The 9,127-nt window shown below is 41.7% G+C and overlaps 2 pseudogenes across 2 annotated transcripts; both read right to left on the reverse strand.

The window, feature by feature from the left end:
* Nucleotides 1–1,173: 1,173 nt before the first annotated feature.
* LOC306657782 (olfactory receptor 3A10-like) lies at nt 1,174–7,216 on the reverse strand (annotated as a pseudogene). The gene is made up of 2 exons: nt 7,213–7,216; nt 1,174–1,790 (listed from the first exon to the last, which is right to left on the reverse strand). The product of its transcript is annotated as an olfactory receptor 3A10-like (transcript).
* Nucleotides 7,217–7,296: 80 nt separating this feature from the next.
* LOC306657791 (putative olfactory receptor 3A4) lies at nt 7,297–8,225 on the reverse strand (annotated as a pseudogene). The gene has a single exon. The product of its transcript is annotated as a putative olfactory receptor 3A4 (transcript).
* Between the last annotated feature and the right edge of the window lie 902 nt (nt 8,226–9,127).

The following is a 9,127-nucleotide window of genomic DNA, read 5'->3' on the forward strand; positions in this document are numbered from 1 at the left end:
ACCTCTAGCAGTTCACTGACCTCTGACAGAAGATAAGTTTCTTCTCACAGTTCATGCTTCCTAGTATCAGTTAATCCACAAGACTGCTGGAACATGAACTATCTATCTACTCGACTCTCTGCTGGGTGTTTGAAGGACATGGTATAAAATAAGACATGGAATCTGCCCTAAAGGAGCTTGTGACCCAGATGAAGAGAGCAAAAGAAGCTGCAAGAAATACAGAAATAATTTTGACATTGTCATGCCATGTGAGCCACAGAGAAGATTAAGTTCAGTGACCCCAATCAAAGGGTCACATGAGTCACCTGAAAGAGGCTGTGGTTGGGAGATAAAAATTCAGTTGCAGGGTCCAGGAAGAAAAGATGGAGGGCCTTACACACCTGACATAATGAAACATTCTCTTGCTTTTGGAGAAGGGTCTTGAGAATCAGTTCATACACTGGCATGTAAGTGTGTTCTGCCTACCCATGAGTTAGTCAGGAAGGGAAAAGTGGTTTGGGGAATAGGTGTCTGATGATCCTGTCCTGAAGAAGGTGTTGGCAGAATGCTTGGACAGGTACCAACACTCTGCTCCTAGAGTATATGTCAAACCCTAATTTAGCATCACAATCCTAGAGTTATTTCTTAAAGATGGATCTTTTGAAAAGACCAAATAATATTTGTCTAAAAATGGGGACAAGCATTTTTCTTTATATTAACATTTTAATATGTCAGTTGAGCAGTCATTAAATTTTTTAAAAAATACATACAAATACGTCATCTTCCATTTCCTAAGCCACATTATAATTTTCTCCCTTTAGTCCATTTTCTATCAGAAACTTAGATTTTTTTTACTTAAGTTCTTTAGCCTTTATTCTCAATCCAAGTCTACCTGATCCATTAGACCCAACCCTGAAGATTTCCCCTGCCCACACCCAGGCCTTCAGCATAAGCAAGTTAGGTGGGTGTTCAAGGAGGAAGTGATATATTGATATATTGATACCCCTTTCCAGCTCACGCCTGGGGCCTCTTCCCCATCAGCACGCTCTTCAGGGTACCCTGCATGTCAGGGTTCTGGATACTATAGATGTCAGGGCTCAGCATGGGATTGAGGATAGTACTGAGAGTGCCAATCCCCTTGTCCTTATCTGAGGCTGAGATGGAACCCAGGTGTGTGTAACTGAAGAAGCCAGTTCAGTAAGTGATACAGACCACAGTGAGGTGGGTCCACATGTGAAGAATGCCTTCCTTCTCCCCTCAGCTGAGCAGATCCATAGTGCTGCAGCAGCAATGTGGGCATAGGATACTGAGATAAGGATCATGGGGATCACCTCCATAAAAGTGGCTCCCACAAACAGTAGCTACCCATTGAGGTAGATGCTGAGTCAGGTGAACTGGAAAGGGGAGGGAGGTGACAGTAGAAGTGGTTGACCACATAGGACCACAAAAGTCAAGCACAGACAGCCAATGTGTGAGTCAGAGCATCAATGAAGAAGACTGTGCAGCAAATGCCCACTAAGGCACCCTGGACTTCACAGCTCACGCAGGTGCTGTAGGTGAGGGGCCAGCAGATGGCCAGGTAGTGGTCACAGACCATGGCTGTCAAGAGGTGACAGTCCACACCAGCCAGAAGGTGGAAAAAGAAGAGTTGTGAAATGCAGGCACTAGGGAGCCAGGAGACACACCAGGAACAGTGACAGTGATGCACCCAATGTCCAGCAGAGACAGATTCCCCAGGAAGTAGTATGTGGGGGTGTGCAGTTAGGGCTCCACGAATGTAGCCAGGATGCTCAAGTTGCCCCCAACCGTGACTACGTGGGGAAAGAAAAAAATGACAAAAAGAATGGGTTGCAGTCTTCTATGTCTCAGTCCAAGAAGGATGAACTCAGTGACAGCTGTCCTGTTCCCCAGGCGCCAGGCTCCCTAGGCCTCTGCTGAGAGCTGTACTAAGAGGGGGAGACTCAGACCTGCCAAGGGTGGAGAATGACACACAGAAGGCACATAATCTCTGTCTACTAGATGGTGGAGGGCTGTGGCCAGAATGTCTACTATCAGAATGGATACCAGCCTAGACTGTGGCCAGGTTCCCAAAAGCCCCACTCTGCCAGACATTAGTCCTTTAGCTGCCAGTTTAGAGAGAGATCCAGGGAATCCCAGGGAAGGACCAGGGGTAAAGGGAACCATTCCAGGGAGCCAAGACTGTGGCCATTTACCAACACAGTATAGAAAATCTTCAGTATTTTAACAGCTCTTGAGACCACATCACTGTGTGGTGATGAATGGCATCTATGACTAGATCAATGAATTAATAAATAAATGAGGTTCTAGAAAGCACATACCTTAGGGAGAATAGCAATATAAAGTAGAAGAGAAGGAGGACAGGCCCCCTTGAAATCAAGAGACATGAAAAAGATTAAGGAAAAAGAGGAGCAGGAAACAGGGGGATTTAGGAAAATATGAATATTTTAAGGTGTATACTCTGAGTGTAAACACTTCATTTTATTAAATTCTTATAAAACTTTATGGATTAATTACTAGGATTTCCATGTAACCAGGACACTGAGATCTAGAGAGGTTTAATAAGGATGCTAAGGTCATCAAACTCTAGACAGAACTGTGTCTCAAACCTGGCACTATCTGACTCCTAGCCTATACTTCAATTCTATATTACTCAGACATTCTTGCTATTAAGGGTTTATTAATGACATTAATGACATTGTGTATAACAAAAAAAAAATGGAACTTCTGAAGTTTTAGGTATTAGGATGTCTAAAAATATTAACAGAAGTCAAGACCTTATTCTTTCATCCTTCCATTTGATACTTATTTGTTCAATATCATAGTATTCTGGATATATTTTGATGATAAAACTAACAACTGGGCATTAGGTGTGAGAGGAAGAAAAGGTGCAATGATTATTTCAGAGTTCTTGGACTGAGAAACTGGAAGAATGTGTTCCTAATAAATGTCACCAGGAAAACATGATTTTGTGCATGCATGTTAGGGAGGAGGAATCAGGAACTCTTCCAAGGGAAAAGAGAAGAACTGAAGTCCCAGAGAGTATTGAGGTGGTTTCCACTCCATCACATGTGTCTGGGTACCTACCTGAATGATTGAGGAGTGATTCCAGGTATGACTGGGGAAGGGTCTTCAAGGGCTCCTTCTTCTGAATTCTTGCATATGCTGGGCCACCTTTGCTCCACCGCTAGCTTTTTTTTTTTCAAGAACACTGTTCCCCTGCATACATCAAAATTCCAACTCTCAATTCTCAACCCATCTCATCATGCCAACTTCTCAAAGTGGTTTTCCTTATGCAGTCCAATCTTTACTGGAGCTTGCCCTCCTGTTACATCACAGACAACAGTAACCTGAATCATATATGGAAAGGGACAAGAAGCATTAAGAGAAGTAGTTTGTCCTGAATCATGAGAGAGCCATTCAGAATCAGTAGCACAAAACACAAAGCATAGATTATGCTAATAGGTTACCAGAGGAGAGTCTCTGCATTCCCAACACATCCATCCTCTCCTTTTCTACAAAAACTATTGGCTATCTATTGCCAGATGGATGAGAAAAGTCAAGATCCAAAAATTAATTTGACTAAGGTCACATATGTCAAAGCTTGTTCTGAAAAGAGGGCTTATTCATTTTCAGCCAATTCCTGCTGTGTGCCAGGGCCCTTGCCATGTTATGAAAATGTAGTTAGGTATATATGTTCATTTTCTCTTCCCTTTCAGTGACTCAGAGTGAGAACCTCATCATTATAATTCAATACCAACTCTGGAATTCAATATCACTCAGTCCTTTATTCTCCTATAGGCCGGGAAGAGGTCACATGAAGTCATGGATGATAGCAAGGCTGGAGCACTCAGCAGGCCTGTGGGTCCCTCACCTTCCTGTGACTGAGCTGGGCACCTGGGTGGTGGTTCTCAGGGGCAGTGAGTGCCAAGCCCACCCAAAGTGGCCTGTCTCCAAAAGGCTTATGAAGGGAATGAGGCAGAGACCCAGAGAATCTGTCCCCATGTTCTCTTTACTCCAGAGCTAATTAGCTTTGAGAGGCCCTTCACCAAACTTCCCCAGAGACTGCACAAGAAGACAGAGACAGACAACCTCAGTCCTTGAGGATTTCTCTTATCTGCCTAGTATTTTGGGCTCCTAAAGAAGCATTACTCCAGCCTCCTAATATTTCCAAACAGGAGGAAAGCTATAGTCACCAGATTGCAGATCTGAAAAAGTGCAATCCAAGGAGCTCTGATGACTTGCCAAGTACAGAGAGAGGGTTCATGTTTGGAGTTCATGATGAGACCCAATAAAGAGCACTTGTCACTTTATAAAAAATATTAGAAATATGGACATATAACTGTAAGCTCAGGTGGGCCTCTGCAGGCTTGGCAGGCAGAGTTAGTGGCCAAATAAAATGGGACAGAAAATGGCCAGAGCAAGCTTTATTGGAATTTGGCTCTCAGGTGAAATCCTCAGACCCCTGGGGGTATAGGGACCCAAAGAAAATCGCATGTGGCCCTGGCTGCCCAGGGGTTTTATAGGCTGGGATGGGAGGGGGTCCTGTTGAGTGACAGGTGGGTGTGAAGTGTCAGTGGAACTTTCCATCCACCTTGCTGCAAACTTTCTGATCACCTTTGGCGGGCTGGTCTTTGTCCCAGCTGCTCAGCTTTGCCCCCTACAGTCGCCTAATTTCCGACCTAACAATAACATCTTGATACGATTTTTTCCCTAGTATAAACACACACATTTAACTGAGCACTGAGTTATAACATTTGCCATATCATATTGACAAGGATAGAAGTAATTAGTCATTGGAAGTGTCAATTGTTCAACCTTTTCTGAATACAAATCTGTCCAAATATTTTCAAGTGTCTTGAAGAATTTTATATCCTTTGAACTGGAAACTCCACTCAAAGTTTTTGTCTTTAGCCATTAGAAGAGTTTACCCAAGTAAATATACAGGAACACTTCTTTCAGCATTCCAGATTATTTGAACCAAAACAGGTTCACTAATACAAGGTGATTAAATCCATTTTACTCCATTCATTCAAAGGAATACTAAGCAACCACAGAAAAAGATGAAGAAGACCTATATTTAATGTCAAGGAAAGATGTTCAACTACATTATTGTTTACAGAGCTTTAGATGTAGAATAATTTTTTTTTGTAAATATATCTTATGAATAAAAAAATTTAACATATACATGCTAAATATTCATAATGATTATCTATGAATGGTCAACCTACAGGTGAATTTTATTTGTTCTTTGGGTGTGTGGTTTTGTTGGTGGTGGTGGTCATACTGGGGATTTAACCCAGGGGTGCTTTACTACTGTCCACAGCTCCAGGCCTTTTTGTGGTTTCTTGTTTGTTTGTTTTGTTTTTCTTTATTTTGATACATGGTCTCATTAAGTTGCTTAGGGCCTTGCTTGCTAAGTTGCTGAGGTTGGCTTTGCCATCCTCCTTTGTGATCTGAGGGGCTGGATTTATAGGCACATTAACCATACTCAGCTCTTTTTGTACTTTCCAGCTTTTCAATAAGCACACATTTTTCTGCATTATGGAAAGAGTTGTTTAAAACTACAGATTCTCTAAATAAAGTATCTTCCTACTCACAGCAATGTGCAGAGAGGGGCTGGATCAACCTTTTTTTATTGTAAACAAATGGGATACATGTTGTTTATCTGTTTGTACATGGAGTAAAGGCATACCATTTGTGTAATCATAAATTTACATAGGGTAATGTTGTTTGTTTCATTCTGTTATTTTTCCCCCACCCCTCCCACCCCTCTTTTCCCTCTACACAGTCCTTCCTTCCTCCATTCTTGCCCCCCTCCCTAACCCTAACCCTAACACTAACCCCCCCAGCTCCCATTATGTATCATCATCCACTTATCAGTGAGATCATTCGTCCTTTGGTTTTTTGAGATTGGCTTATCTCACTTAGCATGATATTCTCCATTTTCAACCATTTGCCTGAAAATGCCATAATTTTATCATTCTTTATGGCAGAGTAATATTCCATTGTATATATATGCCACAGTTTCTTTATCCATTCATCAATTGAAGGGCATCTAGTTTCACAGTCTGGCTATTGTGAATTGAGCAGCTATGAACATTGATGTGGCTGTATCTCTGTAGTATGCTGATTTTAAGTCCTTCGGGTATAGGCCAAGGTAGTTCCATTCCAAGCTTTCTGAGGAATATCTGCACTGCTTTCCAGAGTGGCTGCACTAATTTGCAACCCCACCAACAAGATATGAGTGTTCCTTTTTCCCCACATCCTCTCCAACACCTATTGTTGCTTGTGTTCTTGATAATCGCCATTCTAATTGGGGTGAGATGGAATCTTAGGGTGGTTTTGATTTGCATTTCTCTTATTACTACAGATGTTGAACATTTTTTCATATGCTTGTTGATTGCTTGTAGATCTTCTTCTGTTGGTTTCAACTTTAAGTCAGGGGTAACAAAGATCTCCATTCAGTCAAGGAAATTTCTCCATGTGAGTCAAACCCCTTTCTCTAATTAACTGTATCAGATTTATTTTTTGTTGTCAATGGTCCAGTATGAAAATATTTGACCTCCTCCCTGTGGTTTTTCTAAACAGTGTCTATTTTTTCAGAATTGGGTTTTTAATTTGTTTTCTTCTTATAGGTTTATTTCTTAAAATTGATAATCTGCAATTCCTCAACCTGGGCGAGTTGCTTTGGAATGAATCAAGGAAATAAAAACTTCCTAATTCACATTTTCATGGTCCTTTTTGTAATCATTTACTCTATATTGTCCATCCCACCTCTTCACCTTAAGATACCCTTTCTCCTAGAAGTAACTTATTACTTTTTTATTGTTTGTTCTATTTAGTTATACATGACAGCAGAATGCATTTTGATTAATTCTACACAAATGGAGTACAACTTTTCATTTCTCTGGTTGGACATGATGCCGAAAGGCAATAATTACAGGGGTAGCTCATTCCTGGGTTCAAATCCAAGCTGTGGCATTCATTAACTATGTGACTTTTAGCAAATTATTAAACCTTCTGAGGTTCAGTTTTATAATATATTATTTGTTAAACTGTATCTACTTCAAAAGGTTATGGGAACTGAATGAGCTAACAGGCCACTCCCTTAGAACAGTGGCAGGCACGTGGTAGTTGAGGTGTAAGTGACAACTCTCATCATTCTTATTGCACCTTCCTCCTGAGCTGGTCTCTGACCCCATTCCATCATACCCATACTCTACCTCCAGTAATCACAAGGCTTCTCAGAAGCTTAAGTAGAGCCATGACATTTGTTAAGACCAGAGGCAGGGAGTGTCACTTGGGGAGCAACTTCCCCATGAGCACCCTCCACAGGGCACCTTTCACATCAGGGTTCCTGAGGCTGTAGATTAGTGGGTTCACTATGGGGCTGATGACAGTGTTAAGGATGTCAATGCCCTTGTCTTTGTCTGAAGCCTCCAAAGAACCAAGTCTCATGTAGCTGAAGACACCTGTTCCATAGAAGATGCCCACCACAGTGATGTGGGAGCCACATGTAGAGGAGGCCTTCTTCCTGCCCTCAGCAGAGCGGATGCATAGCACAGCAGCTACCACATGGGCATAGGACACCATGATGAGGACCAAGGGGGCCACACCCATGAAGGCTGCTGCTGTAAGGGCAACTGCTCATTGTTGGGTGCCGGAACAGGAGAGTTGGAAGACCTGGGGGAGGTCACAGTAGAAGTGATTGATCACTTTGGGACCACAGAATTTAAGAGTAGAGAAGGCAACATTTTGCATTGGTGCATTGGTGATGGAAAAGACACATAATGTGCCTGCCACCTTTCTACATTCCCAACCCATATGGGTGCTGCAGGTGAGAGCCTGGCAAATGGCCAGATAGTGGTCATGGGCTGTGACAGTCAGCAGAAGTAGTCCATCCCATTCAGGGGATGGAAGAAGAGTTGTGAGAGGCATGCTCTACAATGAATGGTCTTTTTATTGGACATGAAATGCCTCAACATGGCAGAGACAGTGACATTGATGCTCCCGACATCTATGAGGAGTTTCCCAAGAAGAAGTATACAAGCATTTGAAGTCTGGGTTCCATAAAGATGATGGCAAGGACATAAAATTACCATGAATAGTAGCTACATAAGGAAGAAGGAAGATGCAAAGAGGAGCTGTGGAGCTGGAGTCTCTGTTAAGCCAAGCAGGACAAACTTGGTCACAAGTGAATCATTTCCTGAGGCTCCCAGATCCATGACTCTTCCACGTGCAGTAGTTGGAGAAAAGACGGAGGGTGCCAATGGTGGTAAAAAGAGAATGAGATCTTTATCAAAACCACCAAGTGTGGCAATGTCCAGGAGAGTAAGGACGCACAGTTTAAGGAGGAGAAAGTTAAAGATTGAGGTGTAATAAGAAAAGTACTCAAAATTCTGACTCTAAATGGGCAAGAACAGAGGCATTGGAACTACACAAACAGAGACAGATGAACTGACAAAAAAAGGAACAAAGGTGACATTTGCTTTATTGAAAAAATTTAAGGTTTATTTCTTTACTTTTCTTGCTCTCTTTTCCTTTTGTTTACCTGTTCCCTCAGAGTCTCTTTCTCCCTTTTTTGCATGCTAACATCCAATTTCTTTTCATTACACTCTCACCCTTTTTATTTTCTAGAACTTCTGTATATTCTTTTCTTATCCCATTAATAGCCACATTCTACATCCCTCTGCATCCTCTTTGTCCTCCATTTGAAACTGCAGACCTTTTTACAAACTTGTTTGTTTTACTGAAGATAATATTTGAACACATTCTGTTTATTATGACATTTTGTTATTGTCCTCATAGGGGCTATTTGGTCTAGGATTGCATAGTGTCTGCATTGGGCACTGCTAATATTGATCTCCCCTTAAAGAAAGGGTTTTGGATACCTATAGGGCCACAATAAGCCTAAAGTAGGTCCAAATCTTCAATATGTTAGCTTAGATTTAGACTTCCTTAACAGGACTCCCATAGCACAAAAAATAAAAGCAAGAATCAATAACTGGGATAGATTCAAACTAAATAGCTTTCTCTCAGCAAAGGAAACTATCAGCAATGCGAAGAGAGAGCCTACAGAGTGGGAGAATATCTTTGCCACTCATACCTCAGATAGAGCACTAATTTC

The sequence above is a fragment of the Sciurus vulgaris genome (genome assembly GCF_902686455.1).
Source record: "Sciurus vulgaris genome assembly, chromosome: 3".
Classification (NCBI taxonomy): Eukaryota; Metazoa; Chordata; class Mammalia; order Rodentia; family Sciuridae; genus Sciurus; species Sciurus vulgaris.